Consider the following 14,092-nt stretch of genomic DNA (forward strand, 5'->3'; position numbering starts at 1 on the left):
TTTCTATCCCCTGGGGCCGAAATGTAAATAAAAGGGGGCATGGCCAAGCAGACACACTTTCCACTAGCTTTTAGAGGGACCGGGGACCACATTCCCCGGAGCCATTGTTGTAAACGTATCTAGGACCCTATTTTAATATTCCTGATTTATGCCCTTATGTGGTTATATCAAATGATATCCTTATAAAGGCATCAGAATCATACCCATATTAAGTCATAGCCAATGCAGTCCAAATACGGCAAGTCTACTCCCATAGACTCCTAGAAAGCACAACGCGTTCTTAAACAAACCAAGCCTCCAGCAGCCTGGGAATTCCCCCTGCTTCTGTATTGATTTGTCCTAGAACTCCTGGAGTCCTGAAAGAACTGCGAGTTCTTAGTGACGTCTTATGTCCAACCTTACGTCAAACTCGGCACCTTCCAGGTATAAATATACCAGCATCTGCCCTAGCAAAACACACGGTGGAATGGAGCAGATCGGCTATCTACTTGCCCGACGCCCTGCTGTAGCGAGTGCCGAAGGAAGCCGACCCTCCCATTGACGCACTGAGAGAGACGCTGTCTTTTCTCCTGCCGAGAAATCCAGCTCCAGTGTTTCCCTGTCACCCTTGCGGGTTGCTGGGAGATCGAGTCCTGAGAGAGAGATACAAAACCTCCTACATTCTATAACCAAGGTACGGAGATGATTAGACCCGCAGAGAATTCTTAATTCAGATTCTTGGCAGAAACTATCTTAACTTAAACTACAGCTCACTTACTCCTTCCCACATACTAGGCTTAGGTTAGGTACACAGGGGTAGGCGTATCTTAGAAGCACCAGTTGAGTACATTTATTTATGATTTTATCAATGTATATATTTTATCTATTTTAACACCGTATGGCTTAGAAACCATACCATGCTTTTACAGTATTATTTCATAATACTCCTTTTACTGTACGCACTTTACTTTATGACAAGTATTGCAATTATAGCAACTCACTTCTCTTGCTTGAGAAAGAAGACTGTTCAATAAATAACCTCTTTTATTGAAAACGCCCGTCTCTCTGTTTCTCTGCACTTCTGGTGAAACTAAGCATGCACGATTGACTGAGTAAAATAGTTATCTATTGTTTCCGCGACTCTGGAGATATACTCCTTATTCTGGAGGGAGCAAAGTTGTCATGTTTATGCGGTTGTCAGAAACTAATCCCTTCTTGTCTATTCAGGAAAGTGAACGAACAACTTCTTGGTTACTCGAGAAAGCGTCTAGTGACCTCTGAGCTAGCTGGCATTCATAATAAAGTCTAACATATTCAATAGAGACCTAGTCGACCTAAGTCCTACGTCTAAACTATCGTTTATGTTATTCCAATGCGCAGAGCCTATTGGGAATATAGGAACTACACTACATGGTGCCCAACGTTTGGTAAGGTGATCATTTAACGCTAGATACTAGAGTAACTCAGTCGTGCTTTTCATACAGACCCCTTTCTCCCGTAAAAAACTCCAATAGACGTCTGGAGTGGGTGAAAGGTTAATATCCGCCAAAACTTAGTAGGACGAGAATCCTATGTATTAGTTTTTGGTTTAGTCAACGTTGAAGGATACAGTGTTCCAAAATATTGTGCACCTAATCTTTGTTTCCTTGAAACCTGCTCTGCAAACTTTCAGTCAGTAAAATGACGGGAAGTGAAGAAGAAAGAGAAGCATTAGCAGCTCAACTTTTAGTGGAGGACACAAGTCTCCGGCAAAATGACCCGGATGCTATAATCATCCCAGTCAATGCAAGGAAGAGTGTAACTTACAAACTTATAAATAATGGAGTATCATCAAGAGGTGGTACAGTCATATTTGTGGTAGAGGCCCATGAATATCGGCAGACAGAGGTATTCTATTCATGGATACATTTTCCGGCAGCAAATGCTGTGACACACGATTTCCACTACTACAAAACAGAGGAACCTCCAGAGGAATACGTTCCTTTCGAGGACGTTGAAATCCCACTAACTTACCAAGAGCATGAGCTCTGTTTTAATGGCAGCCCTAAAACATCAAAATCAAATTACCAGGCTCGGTCCACTAGGTACACCAGGAGCCACATGGCCGGTTCTAGCCAGCTATACACCACATCCTGACATTGAAAAAATGTCAAACGGAGAACTTTTAGTTCAGCTAAAACAATTAATCAAAATACATAGACAATTGGTCCAATATGTCATGCGGATTTTAACAATCCAACCAGCAATAAAAATTGCACAGCACACCCCTCACCAGGGGAACACAAATAAAATTACACCACAGACTATACAATCAGTCATTGGCAATTTACCCGCAAAACGGGAACAAATTCCGTTCTGGTTAGCTCAAAAAATTACTCAAATAGAGGCAGTATTTCCTGATACTACACCTAATGAGAAACACAGAATTCTGACGATCTGTCTACCAATGGGGATCGCACCACATGTGGAGAACTGTGACACTTGGGGAACAGTCTTTGCTTCAATGTATAGAAAAACACATGGTGTTCCGTCTATGGCGGTTATACCAGACGTACTAAGACTGATTCAAAATGAATACGGTCCAGAGCCTGCTTTAAATCTAGGTATGAAATTACTGAAAGACTTTAAGCAAGTCTCGGCTATACTATTAGCCAACATAAAAGGAGAAGCAGCATCCGTGGCGATCCGCCAAAAATTGAAAGAAACAGATATAGCCGAACAACCTTTTGAACTTGCCAGAATAATTGAAAAATCCTATAAAGAATTAGGTAGAGATAGTTTGGCTGGGAAACCACTAAAACCACAACTAACTGAAAATCCTGAAAAAAGCTTTATTAAGAATAATCTCATTACCCCAAAAAAGAAGTGGGAGGGTAATAAACAAATCACTCCCAGAGAAAAACAGTTTCAGTCCAGAGGAAGGTCTCCCCAACGGAGAAATAAATCTCGTGGACGAGGGGACAGGTCTCCACAACGAGAGCCCTCTGAAAAAAGATACAACCTTAGAAATAGGGATAATTTAAGAAAACCTGACATATCAAGATAATGATACACGTCCCTCTCGATCTTTTCAGACTTCCTCACAGAAATCGGAAAGAAGAGGACGGTCAGAACATAAAGAAGAGCGCGTCAAGTCCAAAGACAAAGAACCTGCTCATCAAAGTAAAAAATTACAATTCCCCAAAAAGAAGGTAGCCAGTATTAAAATAAAACATGCCGAGGATTCTGAGGACACAACTCAAGAACGGAGAATGGGCCCAGACAATGCTAGACAGCGCAGCAGAAGTGACCATAGCTCGCAAGATTCTGATGAATCTTCTGGAGACAGTGGACACAAATTAACACATTCAGGTGGAAACTGCAGACACCAGAGTTAGTGTACCCCATAAATTATATGAAATAACATTACGTATAGAAGGGGACAAAACTAGGAACATAAAAGGTCTCTTTTGGGAGAGTCTATCTAAAGGCTATGATATCCTTCTAGCAGAGAAAGACTGGCCACCAGAGTTTGTCAGGGAGTGCCCACATGGCGAAGAAATGATAATGCCTGCCTTCTCAAATCATATTCCAATTCATAAAAAATACACATATGCTAGAAAATGGGCAGTGGCCCAAGACCCTGCATTATATAAAAATCATGTAGGATGGGATAGGGTTTCTCCTCACCATTAAATCCAGTTAAAAAATCAACCTACTGCACAGAGACAGTATCCTGTTAAGCAAGAAGCTAAAGAACAAGCCAGGGAGATCTTACATCAACTTGAATACCAGGGGGTGATTGAAACATGCACCTCACAAATGAACAACCCTTTGTTTCCTGTCTCCAAACAAGATGATTCATATCGTCTAGTTTTGGATTACAGACACCTAAACTCTTGTTGCAAAACATTTGCAGTACAAAACTCACACAGTGCAGCACTAATGAATAACATTGTGCGCAAAAAATATAAAACGACATTAGATATTTCAAATGGATTCTTCTGTCAAAACATTGCACCAGAAAGCAGGTATTTGACCGCTTTCTGCTGTATGGGGGCCAAATGGCAATTTTGTCGTCTCCCCCAGGGATTCAAGAACAGCCCAGGATTGTTTTCAGCCAGGGTAACAGAATTACTACAAATGTATGATGATGAGGCATTATCTTATGTCGATGAAATCTATCTTACAGACGATGACCTGGAGACACACTTGAAAAGAGTGAACACCATTATACTTGGGTTCGCATCTGAAGGGTACAAATTCAACTTTAAAAAGTGTCGAATTGCCCACCTCACTTTCCTATTTTTAGGATATGAGTTATCAAGTGAAGGCAAAAGCCTGGCAGACAACTTCTTAGAGAAGTGTGCAGTACTCCAAGCTCCTAAAACGCTGAAAAACTTACAATCAATTCTAGGTTTTCTGAATTTCGGAAGAACTTGCATTCTAAATTAGGCAGAGAGGGTTAAACCACTCTTCGAATGAATAAAACCTGATTTCAAACCAATTAATTGGACTCAGAAACACACAAACATTTTACGATCAATACAAACAGACATGTTAACTAAAACCAAACTGCAAACACGCGCAAACGAACGCAACCTTGTAATCCGAGTCATCCCAGGAAGATGCGGATTTACGTACCTGACCTCTAATGAGGGAGAAACTGTACCAATATCTTATAAATCACACTTGTACACACAAGCTGAAATGAAATTCAGCTCTACTGAAAAAATTCTGACTGCGGTCCAAATTGCTGTAGCAAAAGAAAGAGCCCAAGCCCAAGGGAAGAGCATATCAGTTTTAACAGCAGTATCAGCCCTTGAGGCAGTAACAAGACCGAGCATTCCAAATGCTATGGCATTAGATCCAAAATGGATACAATGGGTTAATTATCTTGCTGCAACAGACATGATACACGCATTTGATCCAAAAATGAAAAAGCTAGAACATCTAGAATACGAACATGAATGTCCTGTCAATCGAAATTCCGCCTCTCGAACAGTACACCTGTGTAATCTACACAGATGTATCTGCACAACACTACGTTGTGGATAAACAAGTTTACAATGCAGCATGCACGATTGTTAAAGGTCGCTGGCGCTTAGGTAAATTTAGACCGATGGTCACTAAAACTGAATCACTCAGAAACTGCACAGCTCAGCGAGCTGAACTACGAGCTTTCAAGATGGCGCTCGAGAATGCCGATAGCGAATTCCCCACACTAATAGTGTGCGATTCGTATTATTGCGTCCAGTCTTACAATAATTTCATGCAGACCTGGGTTGAAAACGATTACAAAGATAAGACAGGTGTCACAATAAAGCATAAAAAACTATGGGAACAAGTAGTTCTTTTACAGAAAGAACTACGAAAGACTCACGTGATACATACGCAGAGTCTTTGACGTGATGGCGTTCACGTTGCAGGGAATTCATTGGCTGACAAAGCCACAACGGCAGCATTTCAACCGGCTTCCGTAGCTACAAAAAAGCGTTCTAAAAAACAAATAGATGGAGAAACCATGCTGGCAGTAAAAGCCTCATTAAAAGGCGACTATGCGGCATTACCCCTCAACTATCCACTCAACAATATATACATAATTGATGCGAACTCCGTTCCTTTTGCTCAAATCCCTGGAGTGGAGGACAGAGTAATTCCAAACACGAACCGGAGGGCTTACTTGATTCAAGAAGCACACATGGGAATGGGTCTGAGGCACCAAGAGATCTTGAAATCTCTAATAGAATTGCAATCACAATACTGGTGGCCGGGGATGAGTGTGCAAATGTATAATTTTGCAAAGGATTGTCAGGACTGCAATAGAGATCGCAGTTGTGAACCGGACCAGATACCAGCCCAGACACCACTATTAGATAGCATTAGGCTATCTACACGGAGACATCCACACGGAAAAATGCGATCCCATAAATATTAAGACGAGATTCATTTGGATGTGGCCCCAGCGCTCGGCTGACGCCAGAACTGTTATAAAAGATTTGCGAGTCTTTATCGGCACATACGCAAATGGCATGCTACATTATGACCAGGGTCCTGCGTTTAGCTCTCGAGCTTACAAGGAGGCCACGGCCAGCTTGGGCATTGCATTGCGGTACTCTAGTCCATTCCATCCTGAGGGAAATGCGGTAGTGGAAAGAAAAAAACATGACATAAAGCAATCTATAACAGCGAGGGTATTAGGTTCGACTGATGGTTGGGTCAAACATCTAAAAAGTGTTCAACGTAGTCTTAATAATCTGCCAGGACATTCTCTGGGTGGAATAACTCTGTATGAACTTTTGTTTGGTACTAGAATGATAATCAAAGACCTTGATAGTCAGACTTCAGTGGTGGAACAAAAAACCTTTGATATCAAAGATCGTTTGGCTATTTTACAGGACTTAAAAGAAACAAGAAGAAGTCTAAGTAATACAAAGCTAAAGCCAACGGCCACTAAAGAAAAAACACCTGTCCCAGCAAGACCTGTCTGGATTCCAAAGATTGGGGATCTGGTCAGAGAAAAGATCGCGGTGAAGAAGGAATTTGGGCCTTCTTACAGAAAAGCAGTACCTGTCTTAGCTATCAGCGGAACAAGATCAGTAGTACTACCGCCCCTTGCTGGTAAAAAGGAGAACAGAGTTGTATCAATCGACCTGGTAAAACCACAATCATGTGGCCAATAATAAGTAGTAGGCCCAGTGGACTCCCAAGATGTAGCAGAAGACCAAACCTTGCTACAATTCAAGAGGTTTAAACTGAGAGACTAATCACATTTGATAAACCTGCAGTAAATAAAGAAGGACTATGCAACAAAGCCATGGAACTTGTGCCTCTTGAAACCCAAATTGCAACAGTTCGTCAAGAAACACCAATCTACAATGATGTAGCGTCTGACTATACAAATCCAAAGATTAATGAAAATCCGGAAGCAATCCCAACAATTGACAGAACTGCATCTGGCTACTTCATCAATTTTGATGACTTTTCTGAAGATCCAAGTGTACATGAAGAAAAGCCAGCAAATAAAACCTTCAAAGAAAAAATAACTGAACGCTTTCATCAACTTGGAGAAACATATCTTATTTCACCATGGATTGAATTGTGGATTGTGTTAGGTGTACTTTTCCTCCTACTCTGGCTCATTTTGGTTTTAAGCTTGGGAAGAATGATTGATGGAAAATACAGTACAATGGACACAGCAAGTCAGAACATCAACTTGGTTCTAAAGCCTCACAGATCTTCTCACATTGAAAAAAGAGAACTATCATCAGTAAACATCGCAGCCATTCCTATACCTGGTGTGTAGCATGGGACGCTACTGATTACGACATCTATGGCCTGGTTAAACTCTTGAAATATCCACACCAGTTCAAGGTTTCATTAAGTGACTTTGTATCACCTAGTGCTTTCTCTGATGATTGGGACTTTGAAAATATTAATAATATCATGTCAGATTTAGAAATGTCAGCAAAATTTACAGAACATGATTATTTAGAAGGTTTATCAGATTATGAAGAAATGTATTGCTTTAATCATTATGGGCATCACTATTTGCATAAATCTGCTAATCCTAGAAATGTTTTCACTTATAATCAATGGGAACATTGTCCAACACCGCCAAAAGGCAGCTCAAAAATATTTTATGAGAAATTCTCATACTTCTCAGGGTTTAATACAACTGATCCAGAAACGTTTTATTTTAAAATGATGAATAAGACAGGAATGAAAAACATGTTGACAAATACTAAATTTATATATTCTACAAAATGTTATGAAAAAATGTCTACATTTGGTTTTGAATTTTGCAAAAACAACATTGAGACAAAAACAGTCTGGGGTACAAAAGAATGGCAGGTACAAGGTTTAGAATCATTATTCAGAGCCTGCATGATCCCAGAACAAATAATGTTCCTGAATGACACCATTCAACAAACAACCTGTCTTGGCCTAGCCAGGATAAAGGACTTAAACAAACCGTCTATACCAAAGCTCATACCTGATAGTAATAACACTACAGATGTGGAAATAGACTTATCCCATATTTTACACCAAAACAGAACTAATCCTGATTGGAAAAAATGGTTGATCTGGCACACAGACACTAATAACTGTCAAGATAGATTCCTGAACAACAAACAGGGATTCAAACAGAACAGGCCAGACCCAAGATATTCCCAGAGACAACATCCAGGGATAATTACAACATACAGTGTAGGAAAACTATGCCTCGAATGGCTACAGAAATCCACACTGCCTGAAATTAAGCAACACTTGACTTTACTTGAAGAAGTTGCTGACTTGCGAGATTTCTTATTGGGACCTCGCAAACAGCGTCACAAACGTTTCATATACGCCGGTATATACGCTGCTTACAACGAAGCTTGGAAAGTAATGCAAATTGAAACTGCTGAAAAAATACGAGAAATTGATCGTATTAATTTGGAAAAATCACTGTCTGTAGTGGACAATGGGTTAACGACTCTGTCCTCCAGAATGTATTCACTGGACAGCATTGTATTATCTGCTATTGATATAATAGAACAGGATATGCTAATGTTACAACATGGCCAGTCCCAATTACGTTCTATTGTACGTCATTATTTTCTATCTTTAACCTTACTGATAAACAAATCTCTTTGGCACAAAAAGGAGCAGACTATACAGTGCTGAGCATTGAAAAACTAGAAAGATGGCCATTGACAGTCTCCGAAAGACCCGTCATTGAATGGATAATACATGGCACAATCACAATGCCAATAATGACTTTTCAGTTTCAATATTGCCAAAAGCACATACCAGCAGGCTTGTATGAAAGGTTGGGTAAAGGTTACATCAAGTCAACATGGAATCTACCTTACACACACAGATGTTACAGTGGGGGGGGGGGAAAGAGGTGTTTCTTAGTGGTAACAACTGTAAATATTCACTGAGCGGCACACTTCTGTGTCAAGGAATTAACTTGCATGGAGCCTGCGAAGGTTCATCAAATAACCTTTCATACCACCTGCACGGCACCCCTACTACACAAATAGAGCCTTTTTTTCAGACAACTGAACTGAACTGTTGTGGCATGGTGCCAGGAAGGGCCTATCTCGTCAGTCTAACTTCCATGGTCACTTGCTGTATGCAAGTATCGTATCCAAAAAGTAAACCAGACAAGGAGGCAACGATATGGCCTTCTCTGAATATCTCTTCTATTTGAATTGATACTTTAAGCAGAATGAAGTCTATTCTTTTACAAACAACTATGCCTTTAACCTCGTCTAGAGAAACGTATGATCTGCAAGTTGGAAGGACAGCAGCAGAGATACATGCATTATTATCGACAAATTGCCCCGTACATTTCGTAGAAATGTTAAGTCAAATCTTAAACATGTCTGATACCAATGGCATCGCACATGTATTTAAGACAGTTTTTTCGGGACTGTTAGCACCCTTTGAAGCAGTCCTGAGCACCTTCCCGAATTTCGTGCACTCCGTGTTCGGCGGCCTGCCTCTCATCTTGGGACTCGTAGCAGGAATCTTATTTTTGTTCCTTCTGCTCCGATATGGCAAGTCCAGCCACAAACAAAACTCAGGCTACCATGGAAGAAACGCTTCTAGCGATGAGATACCGAGACCGGATTACTAAAGTCCACGGCTTGGCTCGGCTAAGAGATCTGAATACTACCTGGTTTCTTTCATTCAGACCAATCTGGCAAGATTGCATCCTACCTGTTCTACGATGCCTGCTCTGCGGAGAAGAATGCGTGTTAGACGTCTGACTCACACTCCCATCAGCAGTACCTATGGATATCGATACTTTGCTTGGTTCGGTAACGGCTCATGCAACGTGTTGTCCCCAGCGGCTACCTATTCTGATGACGGCATTCGTTGAGGCCTCACCATTACGATTAGGTGGTGGTGAGGTACGAGATGAAAGCGGCACACAGGTACAACCTTCTGTGACCATTGCTGATCTAGACACCGATGATGGCAATGCTTCTCACATATGCACTATTTCTACCTTTTCGGACATGGTCCAACTTTCACCTACTGTTGTAGACAAATTCTTTGCCAGCCTGTCTGAGTTAATGTTCTCTCCCAATAACGAGAATAGCTTTTGAAAACACGAGCACACAGCGTTCCCTGAACTCTGAATTCGACCTTCAGTTTTGATAAACAGAACTTCTAAAAACTGTGAAACTATTTTTTCCCTGAAAGCAAAATTATTTTTTCCCACTTTCCCAAAATATTTACCTTTTTGGCACATGATACTCTGCTTAAAGTAGAACTATACTTAGAGAACAAGATTTCTATTTTTGAAAAACTCTAGAGACAATATTTTGACTTAGCCTCTAGCACAGTGGTCTTCAAACTGTGGGGTGCGCCCCCCTGGGGGGGGGCGTGAATGTGTTCCCAGGGGGGCGCCAATGAGTCTGCGTCCTTGACTCCATGATTTAATTAGGTGCCAATGACTTTCGGAGCATCAGACTGAGGAGCAACATAAACATTTCAAGTTATCAAGAAGATAGCGTTTCAATTCTAGGAAGGATAGACGGGACGATTACTCTGTCTTTCTTCATCTTCATGCGAACAGCTGTCATTTCCAAGGTCATTTATTTAACGGTAAAATTATAGTTCTCAAAAACACAAGTATATTTAATTACAAAAAAATATATAGTCCGCCAGTCATGGCAATCAGTCCTATACATTATCCTCAGTCTACTCTTCATTTTCCTCTTGCTTCATGCGAACAAGCTCTAACTTTCCTCTCACTGACCACTCTGCAGCTCAAAACTTAATAAGGCAACGCAAACCTGTTATGTTATCCAGTTCAATAATAACCTCGTTATATATCAGCACAACCATGTCCTTTATCACTTGCTGTCAGAAGTGCACCCCGAAACAGGGTGGCTTTTCCTTATTATTTTAGAGACTTTCCATGTTTTCAAATCTTCTACCTCCTGCCCCAGAGTCTTTGAAACCATGTGGGAAACACAACTTTCATCATTACAATGACGCTGCTTTGGTTGGTCAGGCAAAGATGTACCAGGAAGGGGCGAGAGGAGCATCTTACTTTTGTGCAACTGGGTTTATGTCTTTCCACTCTACTGTGTCTTTTCCGTGCAATTCTGTGTTTGTTGAATGTTTCCATGCTAAGCTATAACTGTGATGTACTTATTAATCATCATCTTTTATCTGATCCCTAGCTGAGCTATGAAACTAATTGGTGTCGTTCTGCTTTTCTTAAATGTCTATAAACATATGTTTTAAAAAACATAAATCAATACATCATGTGAACTTGTGAATAATAGTTTCATTAAGTATAATGATACAAATTTAGTTACGTCAATATCCTTTACTCTGAAAAAACGAACTCTTAATTACATCATTCACAGGAAGGGAGAATCTTCATTAGAAGGTTGTTGGGTAGGATAATCCTCACCTCAATGTCTTTTATAGAACTGAAACTTTGCCGCTTCATACGAAATGTTATATTCTATGTCAAAACTGGAGGTATGGACAATGCATGTTCAAAGCCTATTTACAACCAAGGAGACTTGGCAGCAATTTGTGCGCCAACATAGAGCGAAAGGACAGGAATGCACCATATTTCATTAATAAGGTGAATTCATGCCAGTTCAGATTGGCGTAGGGCAGCGCAGCAAGAAGACTTTGCGGCGCTGCCCTACGCAAATGCCTCATAAATGAAGCACATTGTTTTTAGAGACACCTTTGACTATGCCCCCCAAGATCACTGACCTTTGATATGCTAAAGATTGTTTCATTTATTTATTTATAGAACTTGGTCCTCCTCATCATTGCCACCTATCCAGCGGTGGCCGGCTCAAGTAAGGGAAGTCGACAGACGACGGAGTAGGTATAATTAAATAAATAAATAATACCCAGTTTGTCCACCCCCCCCCCCGCTACGCTCAACGTGCTTACCTGAGCCGGCCGCCGCTGGATAGTTGGCAATGATGAGGAGGACCTGGTTCTATAAATTTTTGACCGGAGGGGGTCCTTTCGCCTAAAAAAGTTTGACAGGGGGGTCTCAGCATCAAAAAGTTTGAAGACCTCTGCTCTAGCACATGTACAGTCTTGTATAAATATGTGATTGAATGGTCTCGACCTTCTCTTCTGTTTTTAGAGCCATTTTATAAATGTAAATTCCGTGCTTCATTCAGACAATATTTCAATGTACTATATATGCATTATCTGAATGATACCACTGCTTACAAAAACGTACAGTATACTACTCATTTTCGTGTATATACCATTTCAATTGCATTTTATGTATTTTGGGTAGGATGGAAAACACATGCATTGTCATATGTTTAAAATTGCTTAGTATTTAGTAATGATGGACATTATAGGTGGAGTGGGTGTTGTGAACGTATCTAGGACCCTATTTTAATATTTCTGATTTATGCCCTTATGTGGTTATATCAAATCATATCCTTATAAAGGCATCAGAATCATACCAATATTAAGTCATAGCCAATGCAGTCCAAATACGGCAAGGCTACTCCCATAGACTCCTAGAAAGCACAACGCATTCTTAAACAAACCAAGCCTCCAGCAGCCCGGGAATTCCCCCTGCTTCTGTATTGATTTGTCCTAGAACTCCTGGAGTCCTGAAAGAACTGCAAGTTCTTAGTGACGTCTTATCTCCAACCTTACGTCAAACTCGGCACCTTCCAGGTATAAATATACCAGCATCTGCCCTAGCAAAACACACGGTGGATTGGAGCAGATCGGCTATCTACTTGCCCGACGCCCTGCTGTAGCGAGCGCCGAAGGAAGCCGACCCTCCCATTGACGCACTGAGAGAGACGCTGTCTTTTCTCCTGCCGAGAAATCCAGCTCCAGTGTTTCCCTGTCACCCTTGCGGGTTGCTGGGAGATCGAGTCCTGAGAGAGAGATACAAGAACTCCTTCATTCTATAACCAAGGAACGGAGATGATTAGACCCATAGAGAATTCTTAATTCAGATTCTTGGCAGAAACTATCTTAACTTAAACTACAGCTCACTTACTCCTTCCCACGTACTAGGCTTAGGTTGGGTACACCGGGGTAGGCGTATCTTAGAAGCACCAGTTGAGTACGTTTAGTTATGATTTTATCAATGTATATATTTTATCTATTTTAACACCGTATGGCTTAGAAACCATACCATGCTTTTACAGTATTATTTCATAATACTCCTTTTACTGTACGCACTTTACTTTATGACAAGTATTGCAATTATAGCAACTCACTTCTCTTGCATGAGAAAGAAGACTGTTCAATAAATAACCTCTTTTATTGAAAACGCCCATCTCTCTGTTTCTCTGCATTTCTGGTGAAACTAAGCATGCACGATTGACTGAGTAAAATAGTTATCTATTGTTTCCGCGACTCTGGAGATATACTCCTTATTCTGGAGGGATCAAAGTTGTCATGTTTATGCGGTTGTCAGAAACTAATCCCTTCTTGTCTATTCAGGATAGTTAACACCTTCTTGTTTACTCGAGAAAGCTTCTAGTGACCTCTGAGCTAGCTGGCATTCATAATCAAGTCTAACATATTCAATAGAGACCTAGTCGATCTAAGTCCTACGTCTAAACTATCGTTTATGTTATTCCAATGTGCAGAGCCTATTGGGAATATAGGAACTACACTACACCATACCTTATTGTTAAGTGGGGGGGTGCTTTGCCCCCACCCCCAACCTTCTGGTTCCCTGGGGACCCCAACTCCCATAGTCTTATTTTCTTTTTTTTAAATAGGAGAGGCCCCTTCCCGAGCCTGTTTTGGCCCCAGTGTTGTAATTTAGCAATGATTAGGTTAAGCATTAGCAGAAGACATCTTGTATTTAGAGACTATCTTGTCCATTTTACGGAATCCATTTTGTATTTCTATTGGCCATTTTGTTTGCCATGTGCTCCTTCATGTTAACTGCTCTTGAAATCTGCCTGGAGATGAGATATATTTAGCCTCTTCTGCTTTGCACATGCTCAGTTGAGCTTACAGCTGTCCCCAACTTGTAACTGTCAGGATGTGTCCACCAGAATTAGCTGTTAGCCCCTCCCACTTGTTGCTAGCACACTCTCTGTATGACCTTATATGTATTTGAAACCAGCATTCTGTACCTTGTACGCCCTCATTT

General features: G+C 40.8%; 1 protein-coding gene across 1 annotated transcript in view; it reads right to left on the reverse strand.

Moving 5' to 3' along the window:
* SUPT3H (SPT3 homolog, SAGA and STAGA complex component) overlaps positions 1-14,092 on the reverse strand; it is a 2,933,604-nt gene that overhangs the window by 2,733,858 nt on the left and 185,654 nt on the right. The window lies entirely within an intron of this gene.

The sequence above is a fragment of the Lissotriton helveticus genome, chromosome 6 (genome assembly GCF_964261635.1).
Source record: "Lissotriton helveticus chromosome 6, aLisHel1.1, whole genome shotgun sequence".
Lineage (NCBI taxonomy): Eukaryota > Metazoa > Chordata > Amphibia > Caudata > Salamandridae > Lissotriton > Lissotriton helveticus.